This window comes from Coffea eugenioides, unplaced genomic scaffold, assembly GCF_003713205.1.
Source record: "Coffea eugenioides isolate CCC68of unplaced genomic scaffold, Ceug_1.0 ScVebR1_49;HRSCAF=266, whole genome shotgun sequence".
NCBI lineage: Eukaryota > Viridiplantae > Streptophyta > Magnoliopsida > Gentianales > Rubiaceae > Coffea > Coffea eugenioides.
In genome coordinates this window covers 50692-67256 of record NW_020864342.1, presented here as the reverse complement: position 1 = coordinate 67256, position 16565 = coordinate 50692, and the positions used below count along the sequence as shown (strand labels likewise).

Sequence of the window (16565 nt, the reverse complement as noted above, 5' to 3'; positions counted from 1 at the left end):
CCTTAAAGCTATCTTTTATAAGAATCCGACAACTTTTAGAAGCTAGGAATTCCTATCCTATAACAATACTAGAGTTTCTAAAACCAGTGTCTTCCAATCCCAGTACAATTATAACAACGTATAACAACTGACTAGGAGAATTAGTATGCGTTGTTTTTCCAACATCAAAATTCAGAAGATTATACTCAAGTTTCTACATTGTTTGATCAATCTTGATCAACCACGAACAATGTCGTTGATTGATTTCTTAGCAAAACTTGCAACAGAAGAAAAAATCAAACTAGATGAAGAAGAGAGAAAGAAAGCAGCCGCTGATAAGCTTCATCAAGATTCTCTAGTGCCCGAGATGGAGCAGCGCCCAGACTACATCAGATATATATGCAAGCGTAAGAGAACCCCCAGAGAGGTCTGCTGTGTCATAAGGAATACTCCAGAGGGGCGTTTTGAGGAATATCCCAAGGAGAAGTTGAACAATGGTACTGATTTTGACGATGGCCAGCCGCCCCATCCTGATGAGAATTGGAGGAGAGAGAGATTGTTGAAGAAACCAGTGGTTTATGATGGTGAGGTGAAAGTTAATAAGAAAGTAGTGGAGAAAACCATCGAGTATGAGCGTACTCGTAATGGGGTTTCAAAAAGAAAAAGATTCGTGGTGAAAACCCTGGAGAATAGGGATGAAGAATCCGCCGATGATGAATTTTACGAAGGCCAAAAAAGCATCAAGAAACGTAAGGAGGAGGGTTCTGGTAATGGGATTTTGATAAGGGAAAGAAGCTTGAAGGAGGGTTTTAATGAGGGATTGAATAACAGGAATGAGAAGATCGAGGAAGTTGTTTGTAACGAGAGTGAGGTTTCAATAAGAGCAGGTTCCTGGAAGCTACCTGTTGAAAGCAGCGGTGAAGAAGCTGATGGTGATGAACTTTATCAAGGTGAAAAAGGCATCAAAATTCAAGAGAAGAGGGAGGATGGTGATGGTTTTTTCACTGGAAAAATAAACGAGAAACAAAAGGTGAGTTTTCATAAGAAGAGTGTTAAGAGCAGGAGCCCTGTTTTTGATGAGCGTTCATATCCTGAACCAGGATTGCCAGAGGAAGTCAAGGAACAAATTTGCGAGAGAGCCAGAGAAAAAGGTGGAGTATTTGATGAAAAAGACAAGGCGATTTTGGTGATACAAAAGGCTCTCACAACAAGTGATATTAACAAACATCAAAATCGATTCTCCATTCCTGAAAAGAAGATGAATAAAAGCTTTCTCAGTGCTGAGCAAGAAGCGTTCCTTGGTTCTAAACTAGATGGGAAACGTTACTACAATCGTATCATGGTAGATATAATCGAGCCGTCGGGTACAGTGAAAGAAGTGCCTTTTTCAAGGTGGAAGATGCCGAAGCAACGAGGCAAAACTAGTGTCTCATATGTCATAAAAGGAGCCTGGAAAGATATTGTGCCCAACAATAGGCTTGAAGCCGGCAAAGTTGTGCAACTGTGGGCAGTTCGGATCAATGAAGGGCTATGTTTTGCTTTTGTTATACTTGATTGAGGGAATACACAAAAATTTTTCACCTTAGGATGAAGAAATTCCCCAATCTTTAATCATCTTCTGTATTACTGCTACTTTTATGATTTATCAGCCTACTTTTTGATTGTTATATAGACTGTAAAACTCATGATGCATTGGGTTAACCTTGCTTTTGATATCCATAAACAAGACTAGCTATTAGGCTGATGCTTCCAGTTTGGCTTGTAAACTTAATAAATATTGCTTTCAAAGATAGAGCTGAAGAAATAAAGTGGCTAGATTTTTATTTATTTATTTATTTCTGGTTGAGACACAACCGTACCATAACATACTGTACTTGCATTGTATCGTAAAAAAAAAAAACTCAAACTATTAAATATGTTTACCTTAACAAGAAAACTTAAGGCTCTAATTTTGGGCTAATTATTCTATCACATAAGACCATCAATATTGAATATATATCCTATTGCAGGATTCCCAAGTTAGTAATCCTCTTTAACAAACAGTCACTGAAAAGCTGTTTAACGTAATGTTACAACGTAGCATCATTCGATTGTGACGATGGAAATTTCCTATTCTTATAAAGGTAATTAGAGGGATGCACAGCTGAAAAAATAGGAGCATAGTTGAGGTCAATTGCTAGTTTTTTTTACAAAAAAAACAAACAAAATTGTTAGCTCAGTTGCTAAGTTCAACCTGACAAAAATTCCTAAACCAACATGAAAAACAATTTTTTAGAAGTTTCCGATATTACTTGTACTCATTTTTTAATCATATGCCGAAAGTAACTCTGACCAAGAATTCAAAAACTTCCAAAAAGTCAACATATTTATCCCACTCCTATTTGTACAATACTTAAAGTTTCTAAAACCAGTCTTCCAGTCCCATAAGAATTGTATAATCTATACAAGTACATGTCAATTAGTCTCCAAATATTTCAATCGAATTGTATCATCTATAGAAGTACATGTCAATTAGTCTCCAAATATTTCAATCCATCACAAGATTACCTCTCAATATTGTTCATCAGTCTTGATCAGCCACGAACAAGACGCTCTCACAACGAGTGATGTTCATAACCAACAAAGTCGATTCTCAATTCCAGCAAACAGGATGGCCAACAAGTTTCTCAGTGCTGATGAAGAAGCTTTCCTTGATCGCAAACCAGATGATGAGAGACATTACAATCGTATGCTTGTAGACTAGGGGAAAAAGCCCGCGCGATGCACGGGAGTTTAGTGCCTGTAATTAAATATGGTTGATAATTATTATTTGGTATTTTGTAATGTAAAAATTGACGTATGACAAATTTATTATGTGATATTAAACATAAAAATCATAAGTTACATATTGAGTCAAAAAAATATAACATGCAATGAAACATAAGTATATGATATGATCAACCACTTTGCATCCAACATAGTAAAATAAAAGACCCGTTTATATCTGTTCATGCACTTTAGGAATATTAAAATCTGCAGTTTAGTTTGAATTTGATCTTGATATGAGGACAATCCACCACATTATCTTGTCATATAAGTGAGATTTGAACAATTAGCATACTTAAAGAAATCATTGCTAGTGAAATTTCGGTTCTTGCAAGTCAAATTATTGAATTTATATTGATTCCAACGACATCATTACGAGGCCTCCACCTTGACCAATCAATCAATTATGATTTATTGTATAATTTAGAATATATATAGCAAAGCATCTCCTTTTCGATAGGGGTCACAATCACGAAACATCAGTTTTTGAGTTAGTTGCAAAGACATACAACAATTAACACGCTAATTTAGAGGAATAATTACCTCAAAAAAGTATTAAAGCATCTTAATCCACTCAATTCAAGAAAACAATTAAAAGTAATGAAGTACATACTTTAGATTTGCAGCCAAATAGTTTTAAGAAAATAGTTAAACATATTGGCAAATCAAATGAAGTGAAAAAATTGACTAAATGGAATCATTTGAAAATTTCCATAACTAATAGTTAAAACAACAAAAGAAGTAGATGCAATCTATAAATGGGAAAATGTATGATGATAAACTTATTTTAAACCACAAATAACAATTAACAAATGTGATCTCCTTCTTATCAAGCCTGTCTAATATGGACAATTGAATTGAAATACTAAAAAAATTATTGCACATACAACTGGCAAGATTACAATTTTCTTACAACTAAAAAGTAGATTGTCTAAAGAAAACATACTTATTGAGAAAAGATGTTGCAAAATGGGGAAGGAAGTAGTTAATGTAGCAACATCCGAATTCAATAGGCTGCATGATTGTGGTGGAATAAAACTGTAAGTAAATGAAATGAATTTGAACATGGGGGTTACTATGGTAATGGCCAAGAAACCAAACTTCTCTACTAATTGGCATTAATTGTCTTAACATCTATATATCATACGTTTGTAAATAATGGATGAGAAAAGTTTTTGGAGATTAAGAGACTTGGATGTTAATACAATTAAATGATTAGAATGGTTTTGATGTAATTCCACTAAAATATAAGCTGAATTCAGTTGTACCCAATGTTTAATCGGATATTGAACACTGTCACATGTCAAACTTGTCCCTAACTTTAAATATTTGAAAGGGCATTTAAGTAATTACAACAAAATCAAATTAGCTATAATAACTTGTATTCAATACTTCAATTGCACTTCAAACACTTTTACATTTCCAATATAGCCCCACCCTTACGGTTGAAATCGAAAGACCATCTTTGCCCTAAACTCATTTTTATATAGTATAAGGAGATATAATCGAGCCGTCGGGTGAAGTGAAACATGTAAAATTATCAAAGTGGAGGGTGCGCAAGGAAACAGGCAAGCTCAGTCTGTTTTACGTTCAGACTGGAGGTTGGAGTTCCATTGTGGCCAACAATCAGCTTGAAGCAGGCAGAGTTGTGCAATTGTGGGCAGATCGGATCAGCGAAAAGCTACGTTTTGACTTTGTTATTCTTAATTAATTGATTAAGGAATTCAGGTGGTGCAATCATCTTGAGGTCAGTGAACAATTATTATCCTGATTTGAGGTTTAAATTGCTTGATGAACTACTGCTACTTTTATGGATAAAATTAATGCTACTTTAATTATTATCTTAATTTGAGGATTAAATTGCTCGATGTAGTGCTTCTACTTTTATGGATAAAATTAATGCTACTTTCAATTTCCTACCAAAGTAATTTTAAGTAGAGCAATTTTAGGTAGAGTTTGTATCTGGAATTCAGTTATTGGCTTAATTTTATTTTCTGCTCTTCATGGACATGGATAATTCTTGGATATGATTGCTACTTTCTGGAGTTTCCATAGAAAAATATACTATAACACGATTGCATTTGATGTACGTAAGATAAAAAGATAATTGGGATATGTGATCACAAAAAGCGTAAAAATTTTTCTTTGAAAAACTTCAACCCAAACAAGGAAAGATGCTTTCTCGTACAGAGCTCAAGAAAAGAAGCTGAGAAGGAATACCAATTAGGAGCTCTAGAATGACAGCCATATTTCGGCTGTAACTATACAAATATGTGTAACTTAATGGTGGAACACACTTGAACCCCTGTATTCATAGGGAAAAATGCACTTTTCATCGCAGTTGGTTAGAGGTTGGGCCAATTTGGTCCCTATTGCTTGAGAGAAAACACATTTCGAAAGTTTAATTTTTTAACTAGTTTAGCACAATTGACAGTTAATCACCCAATTTGGGATGAATTTAACATTTAATCACTCAATTAAAACATACAAGAGGCATGCATTGTAAGTAAAGGAGTTAGGGGAGATAAAATTCATTTATCAATTATCCAATTGGATTTTATGTCAAGTTTGAGTGATCATGTTGTTACTTTTTTAGTTTTTTCCATCTTTTTTTACTTTTTTTTTTACAGAAGATAGTTAATTTTAACTTTTTCATATAATATCATTGTGAATATGCTAAACTACAATCTAGCTTTTTCACTTTGTTTGATGTTGTTTGTGTTTGTCTATATAGATTCCTCTATATTGTCATTGGGAAATTTTACTTTTGCACTGCATACTGTGATGGAATTGGATAAATTTTTTGAAAACCTCTTATCGTCAGCAATATTGTACTTTTACTTTTGGTGAAAGAGGAAAGTGTGTTAGCTATTATTTTTGTGCTATGGTTATGCATAAACTGGCCTTTGCAAAATAAAATTGTTTCTTTTTATGATTATCATGAATCTCTGCTCCTTATTTGCTGAGGTTGAACTATGAAGTTATACGCAGTGGAGCACAAGTTGATTAATTGATTGCAATCGCACACTTGATGTAAATATTTTTTTATTTACATGTGGTAACTTTGCTTAGTTTTAATTTAATTGTTACATTGATAAACTCATTAATTTTAATAGATTGTAATAAATTATTCGCGAAATAAATATATCGCTATATTTTTTCCTTGAAGGGGAAAAAAATCATATTTTCAGGGTGCAAAGAGAAGACATATAATAAAATCAATTCTTCTAATCAGATAAAAGATATAGAATTTTCGGCATCAATATGAAGAGACAAATAATCATGGATATGCATGCAAAAAACTTGGAATTACTTGGGCCAAATTTAAGTTATGGGACAAGTAGCTGGCTACCAATTAGTATTTTTTGTATTGTGTCCATGCAAAAACATGACAATTTTCAACTCAATCATACGGTTCATTTTTCTCAAATTGATCTCGCTCAGCATTGACTGTAGCTTAAACTAGTCTAGCTGAATCAAGTCTTTCAATCCATTTATCAAAACAAACTTAGATGAAAATTTATCAGGCTGCATTCAGATTGAGATCAAGTAATATATATATATATATATATATATACTTACAAATTTTGAATATATTTTTAATCGACTTGAGTTCGAATCATGCTCCTAATTTCAACGAACATAATGTCAGGATTCAATAGGCCTGTCAACAGTCCGGGTCTAGACCCGAACCCGGCCCGGATTCGTGAAATTATTACGGGTATGGATAGGGATTTAATTCCGTTACCCGGACCCGGATTCGAATCCGTTTTGTCAAACAAAAAAATGGGTCGGATACGGAATATAATATTCCGACCCATATTAGACCCGGATCCGGATATAAATGGATTAATAATTTAAAATATGTATATTTATCAATATAATTTGATTAGGGTGATGTATTTGAGTAAAGTCAATTTGATTTATTTTCTTATTTGGTTTTTTTTTGTATTAGTTAGAAATTAGTGTACAAATATATTTTTTTCTCATTTTTATTAGAAATTGTAAATTTTCATAATTTTTTTCGGGTAGACCCGGACCCGGATCCGAGACCCGTCGGATCCGGATCCGGAAACATAGAATAGAAGTCCTGTCGGGTAAATGGGTCGAATTCGGATCCGATTTGGTATACTGGGTCCGGGTCCGAAATAATGAATTCCGGCCCGTTGACAGGCCTAGGATTCAAGGACTAATATGCAAATTATGTAAATTGGAGTAGCTTTATGAGTTAGTTAAAGGTTGTTAGAAATGATGAGATCAGCAAGTCAGTGTGTTACAGAATAATTAAAAAGTGATTGAATGCTTCATTTCTATATAGGGAAGAATTGTAAAGGAAAAGGCAATTAAGGAAATTGTAACTGAATTGATTCTTCTTCTATCTCTACTCTCTCTCGTCTTCCTCTCCTGCTAGCTAGTTCATCTCGACGTTCTTCTTCTTCTTGGAAACATAGCTCCTTACTAGAGCTTCTATCAGGAAATCTCACTCGAACTCCTGACAATTGGTAAAAGTCTGGACGAACCTTGGATTGTACACATAGCTTCAACAGAATTTGAAAGATCAAAGGAGGAAATAGGAAGTTCGGCTGCAGGATGCACTAAATTCCATTAGTTCTCTTCAACAGAATCAACGGGAAATTCAATAACAACTAGGAGGAGAAATGGAGATCAATACTAAGGATAAGAAAGCAATGATTTCAGGAGTTGATCAAAAACTCAATGCTTTGATTCAATTGATGGCCCAAGAGAAAAATCTAGAAAGGGATGAATCAGCTCAACTGGAAAAGACCCCTATCCTACCCGCACCACCACCACATACCAAAACCCAACTGGACACTGGCATAACTCAGTGTTCCAAAAATAAATTCCCCAAGTTATTTTTACCTCACTGAATCTTATTTTGTTTCTAGTGTCATTAGCGGATTGAGGGATGAAATTAAGACCATGGTCAAAATGTTGAAACCAACCAAAGAATCTGATGTTACGGAGTTAGCATAACAAGTGTCGAATTTATACAATAATAAAAGTACTATTCAAGAAAATTTAAATGTATATATAGTAGTGAGTAGGGTCATTTCCATAAGGGTTGGGGAGAAATTTGCTTTTTTTTTTTTTAAGAGTGAGAATTATGGGGTGATTTTTAAAAAATTTAAAAATAACCAAATAACTAATCAATAAAACAATTCACAGAAATAAGCAAGAATTAAATAAATAAATAAATAGACACGACTCTAGTTAAAGATGCAACTTTTCAGATACGATTCACACAATTGATCATTGATGTAAGAATAATTCAATTACTCATTAATAAATTGGTTATAGCTATCAACAAGTTCTGACAGCTAACTTTTCTTTACTTTATTAATAGTTAAGGTACGACCATTAACTATTTTTCTAATCAAAAAATAATTCTAGGTACAAGCGTATGATTTAACTTTTCGATTCTATTAAAAACTAGAAAAGCCAACCCTAACCAATAAACACGTGGTATTACAAAAGATATCACCATTTACCAAATATGAGTAGAATTTACAAATCAATACCATATTTTGTCAAAAATCAAGGAAAAAATATTCACAAATTTATTAACAAAATGGACCCTTTCAATTTTCCCCACACCTAAACTATACTTGTTCTTAAGCATATCCTAATTCAAAAGTACAATCAAGAAAGTAAGTATTTTACAACAAATCATACCAGCATAAACATCCTACCTTTCCAATAACTTCATTAAAATCCGAATGCACTAAATTCAACAATCCTCACAAGGGGCTTAACATACGCACGTATCACCCCAAAGTGTACGGGGTCAAATACAATTCTCAAATCAACATCATGGAGTGACATTCTCATAGGTTTGCTTATATATCACAAACCCACCACTAATAGTGAATTCAATATAAGAATCCAAGGGACTTTTATAAAGTTGTAACGGGGCTTTGCATAAGGGATAAGATAAAATGGTCAATTGAGATGTAAACGCATCGAAGAGAATGTCAAAATGTCACTGCATGAATCTAACTATCAAATTCATACAAATTCACATTTTCAAGACTTATCAGCAATTTTCACCAACTTAGCAAGTGCAGGCATACTCATGGGTCTTCATCAATGATCATAACATGTCAATTACCCACTTATTATTTATGGTAGAAAACTATTCTTCCAATTGTTTTCCGTTGGGCGGAGTCAGGTGACCTTTTTTTAATTATAGTGATGTTTCTTCTCATGTGTTGTGTCAAAAACCTCCAATTGATGGCATTAATTCGGACTAGAAAAGACAAGTACAAATGCTACTTCTCACAAGTTCATACTTCTACAATATCAGGAATGGGATATTTAGTTAGTAAACCTTTTAGCTTTTATTCCAGTTCCACTCATCGGTGTACACTGTGAGTGTAAGATTTTTTTAGTGTCGGCATTGTTGTTTTTTGGCTCTTGTTCTGGTCATAGTATTTCTATTATTTTCATTGACTTGCAACTTTAATGGGATTCCTTTTAGTTGTGTCTCTCCTATATACAACACTGGTTATTTTGACAAGCTGTTACATTAATTTCTGATCAGCCTTTGAAAGAAGTTATAAATTAGTTAATAATTACGTTTAAATTGTAATGATACAATATGTTTCTCCTTCCTGTTATGAATCCATAAAAGAAATGTTTTTTAAAAAATAGAAGTAGGCCGTGCAACCCTGCATGCATAACCAATTAATATAGCATTAAGCGGTGCTGGAATTGAAACTCTGTAATAGCAAATGTAATGATAAAAAGTGGTGAAAAGTTATGGTCCCTCAGGCATACATTGGATGCTACACTTCAGAATTTACAAAGAATGACCTATCTGTGGTATCATGGTGTCATCCCAAAAATTTCAAGTTTCAATGTTTACAAACTTCAAGTTGAATAATTTGCAATAGTTCTGTCTCCAGCTTCTTGCAGTTGAGATAGTCGGGAGAAAAATCTTCAAGATGAAGGGAACTCTGTCACCCGGATAGTATTTGCTCTGGACAGATCCAATATTAGTTGGCTCTTGAAATGAGCAACACAAGGAGGATGATCATGAGAAATTAAGACGAGGAGAGATGAGCGCAAAGAATGGGAGGACACATAACAAAAGGCACCTTGTAGAAGTTGACACTTTAACAGCCTATCTGGCTGTCTTAGAAAGCTGTCTTAGCTTTCTCGCAGCAGCACCTGTGCTGTGGAAGTAGGGTGGAGTACAAAGACAACTCTGGAAGAAAGGATGGTTAAGTGCCTTTTAAGGCAGTAGGCCTTTTACTTGGATCCCATGAGCAAAGTGATGTGATTAGATCTATTGCGTCCTTAATAGCAGCAGGTATCAAGGTGGAAAAAGAGATACCAGCAACCCGTGGAAACTGCTATTTAACATCAGTGGCAAGTTTAAGACCTTCAGACCAGTTATTCTCTGTTGGGCTACCTAAAACACTGCATATTTTATTGATTCCGTCTGCCTCACTGGAACCTGGAAACAGAGGACGAAGTATAAACAGTTCAGCCATTATTACACCCACTGCCCAGAGATCCACAGCAGTACCACATTCTTTTGATCGAAGCAGAATCTCAGGAGCTCGATACCAGCGAGTCATGACATAGTCTGTATATGGAGGTTGCCAGTCAATTTCACAGGCTTGACCAAAATCTGCAATCTTTAAGTCAGCATCCTTTGACATCAGCAAATTGTCTGGCTTAAGGTCGCGGTGAAAGAATCCCTGCTGATGCGCCTGAGCGGAGGCCTTGCAGAAGTCGGAAGCTCCATCTTTTAACTCGTTCTTCTGGTATCGGCGTTCTTGTCTGCTGCATCAGTTGGTATAGAGTACATTCCAGGTATTCAAACACACAGTAGAGTGTGTCATGCTCTGTAATAACGCCCTTCAGCTTCACAATATTCGGTGGTCCATTTTTCTAAGTTGATTTCTCTCAGATCAAGCTCTTCTGAACGATACTTCTTGATCTTTTTAATTGCAAGCACCTCACCAGTGTGCTTATCAGACGCTTTCCAAGCACCTCACCACGCCCAACTTTCTTGATTTTTTCATACTTTTCCATCTTTTGATTTCAAGATCATGCAAAGATAAACCAAATCTTTGCTCATCTGACACTTGCAGATGGGGGCGAACTAGGGGTGGCAATTCGGGTCCAAATCAGGTTGGCGGGTCGGGTTCGGATCAACCCGTTAGAAAATCTGTTGACCCGAACCCGACCCGCCAACCCGTGACGGGTCAGGTATGCTGACCCGAACCCGAAAATTTCAGGTTGACGGGTTGGCGGGTCGATCCGAAATGACCCGAAACTTAATTTTAATTTATTAATTTATCACTGTAATTTCTAATAAAATCAATTTCTCACAAAACTAATTACATAATCAAGTAATAAAAATTTAAATAAATAATTCCAAACCAAATCTAAAATAAATTAAACACCGTAAAAGTGTTTTATCCAAACAAAATATAAAATAAATTAAAACAGTATAAAAGTAAAAAATAATATAATATATTATTTGTCCAAATATAATAATTTCAACTTCACACAAATTAAATAAATTCATTTAGGATTAAGTAATTAATGCCTTTGAAAAAAAGAATAACTTAGTTTAGTTAGATAAAATTATTTTTATGTTTATTAAATTATTTTTAATTCGTAAACGGGTCATATCGGGTCACCACGGGTTGACCCGAAATCGACCTGTTTTCTTTTCGGGTTCATCGGGTCCAACCCGATTCTGACCCGAATTCCTGAAACCTCAACCCAAACCCATTAATTTCGTGTTAGGTTCGTGTCGTGTTTTCAGGTCGTGTCGAAAATTGTCACCCCTAGGGCGAACCCTGAATTTCAGTGATTGGAAATGAAAAAAAGGGAAGCAAGTAATGGGCCACAGTTGCCACGTAATGGGCTAAAAGGTTTACAGGATCATTTATAGAGGAAGTAAGTGATATTTTTAAAATTTTGGACATAAATTTCGAAGACTAATAAGCGATTTCCTTGCCCTCTAATTCCTTTGTAGCAGATAATTAAGAACTTTTTTTTTTAAAGAAAGTTTTAGTAAATAAAATTGTTCTCGCTTATCCGTTACTCCAATAGAATTTTTTTTGGTATAGGGCCGAGAGGGAGAGTGAGGGAGAAAGATGGGTCAATGAATCGTTAAGGTATCTTGCAAAATTTGGGATTTGGGACAATTTTGCCGCTTCTTTTAGACGCCAATTTTAAGCATTTTTTTTTGTTTTTTCATGAAATAATTGTTTTTCCTCCTAATAGTTGTTGAGGCACATCTCTAAAATGCCTTTACAAATATTTTCTTTATATTTTTTTATTTTCAATTTTTCTTACAAGGTTTGTCCCTTATACATTGTTTTTTTTTTATTTAATTAATAGGTGCTAATATGACAGAAACTACCTAATGCCTTAATAAGTGTTTATTTGAGGCATTTACTGAATAGTGCCCTAACAAGTATGCCATAATAGGGAAATTTTCTTGTAGTTAAGTGATATTTTTAAAATTTTGGACATAAATTTCGAAGTCTAATAAGCGATTTCCCTGCCCTCTAATTCCTTTGTAGCAGATAATTAAGAACTTTTTTTTTTAAAGAAAGTTTTAGTAAATAAAATTGTTCTCGCTTATCCGTTACTCCAATAGAATTTTTTTTTTCTTTGTTGTTGTATGTCAAAAAAATAAATTGAAGAAATTTTGAAATCAATTCAATTGCCAATTTCAAACATTTAAGAAGACAAAAATTCGTAAAAGCTTCTTGTTAGAAATTTCTGACATTAAACTAATTATTTGTAAAAAAATTAAAAATTTTGGTAAACCGGCAATACAATTTTTTAAAAAAGAAAAGCTAATATTATTGGTAAACTGGCAAAACGAATTTTCTTTTTTTTTTTAATGCCTTAAAGCTATCTTTTATAAGAATCCGACAACTTTTAGAAGCTAGGAATTCCTATCCTATAACAATACTAGAGTTTCTAAAACCAGTGTCTTCCAATCCCAGTACAATTATAACAACGTATAACAACTGACTAGGAGAATTAGTATGCGTTGTTTTTCCAACATCAAAATTCAGAAGATTATACTCAAGTTTCTACATTGTTTGATCAATCTTGATCAACCACGAACAATGTCGTTGATTGATTTCTTAGCAAAACTTGCAACAGAAGAAAAAATCAAACTAGATGAAGAAGAGAGAAAGAAAGCAGCCGCTGATAAGCTTCATCAAGATTCTCTAGTGCCCGAGATGGAGCAGCGCCCAGACTACATCAGATATATATGCAAGCGTAAGAGAACCCCCAGAGAGGTCTGCTGTGTCATAAGGAATACTCCAGAGGGGCGTTTTGAGGAATATCCCAAGGAGAAGTTGAACAATGGTACTGATTTTGACGATGGCCAGCCGCCCCATCCTGATGAGAATTGGAGGAGAGAGAGATTGTTGAAGAAACCAGTGGTTTATGATGGTGAGGTGAAAGTTAATAAGAAAGTAGTGGAGAAAACCATCGAGTATGAGCGTACTCGTAATGGGGTTTCAAAAAGAAAAAGATTCGTGGTGAAAACCCTGGAGAATAGGGATGAAGAATCCGCCGATGATGAATTTTACGAAGGCCAAAAAAGCATCAAGAAACGTAAGGAGGAGGGTTCTGGTAATGGGATTTTGATAAGGGAAAGAAGCTTGAAGGAGGGTTTTAATGAGGGATTGAATAACAGGAATGAGAAGATCGAGGAAGTTGTTTGTAACGAGAGTGAGGTTTCAATAAGAGCAGGTTCCTGGAAGCTACCTGTTGAAAGCAGCGGTGAAGAAGCTGATGGTGATGAACTTTATCAAGGTGAAAAAGGCATCAAAATTCAAGAGAAGAGGGAGGATGGTGATGGTTTTTTCACTGGAAAAATAAACGAGAAACAAAAGGTGAGTTTTCATAAGAAGAGTGTTAAGAGCAGGAGCCCTGTTTTTGATGAGCGTTCATATCCTGAACCAGGATTGCCAGAGGAAGTCAAGGAACAAATTTGCGAGAGAGCCAGAGAAAAAGGTGGAGTATTTGATGAAAAAGACAAGGCGATTTTGGTGATACAAAAGGCTCTCACAACAAGTGATATTAACAAACATCAAAATCGATTCTCCATTCCTGAAAAGAAGATGAATAAAAGCTTTCTCAGTGCTGAGCAAGAAGCGTTCCTTGGTTCTAAACTAGATGGGAAACGTTACTACAATCGTATCATGGTAGATATAATCGAGCCGTCGGGTACAGTGAAAGAAGTGCCTTTTTCAAGGTGGAAGATGCCGAAGCAACGAGGCAAAACTAGTGTCTCATATGTCATAAAAGGAGCCTGGAAAGATATTGTGCCCAACAATAGGCTTGAAGCCGGCAAAGTTGTGCAACTGTGGGCAGTTCGGATCAATGAAGGGCTATGTTTTGCTTTTGTTATACTTGATTGAGGGAATACACAAAAATTTTTCACCTTAGGATGAAGAAATTCCCCAATCTTTAATCATCTTCTGTATTACTGCTACTTTTATGATTTATCAGCCTACTTTTTGATTGTTATATAGACTGTAAAACTCATGATGCATTGGGTTAACCTTGCTTTTGATATCCATAAACAAGACTAGCTATTAGGCTGATGCTTCCAGTTTGGCTTGTAAACTTAATAAATATTGCTTTCAAAGATAGAGCTGAAGAAATAAAGTGGCTAGATTTTTATTTATTTATTTATTTCTGGTTGAGACACAACCGTACCATAACATACTGTACTTGCATTGTATCGTAAAAAAAAAAAACTCAAACTATTAAATATGTTTACCTTAACAAGAAAACTTAAGGCTCTAATTTTGGGCTAATTATTCTATCACATAAGACCATCAATATTGAATATATATCCTATTGCAGGATTCCCAAGTTAGTAATCCTCTTTAACAAACAGTCACTGAAAAGCTGTTTAACGTAATGTTACAACGTAGCATCATTCGATTGTGACGATGGAAATTTCCTATTCTTATAAAGGTAATTAGAGGGATGCACAGCTGAAAAAATAGGAGCATAGTTGAGGTCAATTGCTAGTTTTTTTTACAAAAAAAACAAACAAAATTGTTAGCTCAGTTGCTAAGTTCAACCTGACAAAAATTCCTAAACCAACATGAAAAACAATTTTTTAGAAGTTTCCGATATTACTTGTACTCATTTTTTAATCATATGCCGAAAGTAACTCTGACTAAGAATTCAAAAACTTCCAAAAAGTCAACAAATTTATCCCACTCCTATTTGTACAATACTTAAAGTTTCTAAAACCAGTCTTCCAGTCCCATAAGAATTGTATAATCTATACAAGTACATGTCAATTAGTCTCCAAATATTTCAATCGAATTGTATCATCTATAGAAGTACATGTCAATTAGTCTCCAAATATTTCAATCCATCACAAGATTACCTCTCAATATTGTTCATCAGTCTTGATCAGCCACGAACAAGACGCTCTCACAACGAGTGATGTTCATAACCAACAAAGTCGATTCTCAATTCCAGCAAACAGGATGGCCAACAAGTTTCTCAGTGCTGATGAAGAAGCTTTCCTTGATCGCAAACCAGATGATGAGAGACATTACAATCGTATGCTTGTAGACTAGGGGAAAAAGCCCGCGCGATGCACGGGAGTTTAGTGCCTGTAATTAAATATGGTTGATAATTATTATTTGGTATTTTGTAATGTAAAAATTGACGTATGACAAATTTATTATGTGATATTAAACATAAAAATCATAAGTTACATATTGAGTCAAAAAAATATAACATGCAATGAAACATAAGTATATGATATGATCAACCACTTTGCATCCAACATAGTAAAATAAAAGACCCGTTTATATCTGTTCATGCACTTTAGGAATATTAAAATCTGCAGTTTAGTTTGAATTTGATCTTGATATGAGGACAATCCACCACATTATCTTGTCATATAAGTGAGATTTGAACAATTAGCATACTTAAAGAAATCATTGCTAGTGAAATTTCGGTTCTTGCAAGTCAAATTATTGAATTTATATTGATTCCAACGACATCATTACGAGGCCTCCACCTTGACCAATCAATCAATTATGATTTATTGTATAATTTAGAATATATATAGCAAAGCATCTCCTTTTCGATAGGGGTCACAATCACGAAACATCAGTTTTTGAGTTAGTTGCAAAGATATACAACAATTAACACGCTAATTTAGAGGAATAATTACCTCAAAAAAGTATTAAAGCATCTTAATCCACTCAATTCAAGAAAACAATTAAAAGTAATGAAGTACATACTTTAGATTTGCAGCCAAATAGTTACAGAACAATTAAGAAGTGATTGAATACTTCATTGCTATATAGGGAAGTATTGTAAAGGAAAAGGCAGTTAAGGAAATTGTAAGTTTGCAACTGAATTGATTCTTCTTCTCTCTCTACTCTCTCTCTCTCTCTCTCTCCTGCTAGCTAGTTCATCTTTACGTTCTTCTTCTTCTTGGAAACATGGCTCCCTAATAGAGCTTCTATCAGGAAATCTCACTGGAACTCCTGAAAATTGGTATCAGTCTGGACGAACCTTGGATTGTACAAATAGTTTCAACAGAATTTGAAAGATCAAATGAAGAAATAGGAAGTTCGTCTGCAGAAGGCACTAAATTCCATTTGTTCTCTTCAACAGAATCAACAGGAAATTCAATAACAACTGCGAGGAGAAATGGAGATCAATACTAAGGAAATGAAAGCTATGATTTCAGGAGTTGATCAAAAACTCAATGCTTTGAT

At 34.5% G+C, this 16565-nt stretch overlaps 1 pseudogene; it reads right to left on the bottom strand.

Annotated features, from left to right (window-relative positions):
• Positions 1-9928: 9928 nt before the first annotated feature.
• LOC113758420 lies at positions 9929-10848 on the bottom strand (annotated as a pseudogene).
• Positions 10849-16565: the final 5717 nt, after the last annotated feature.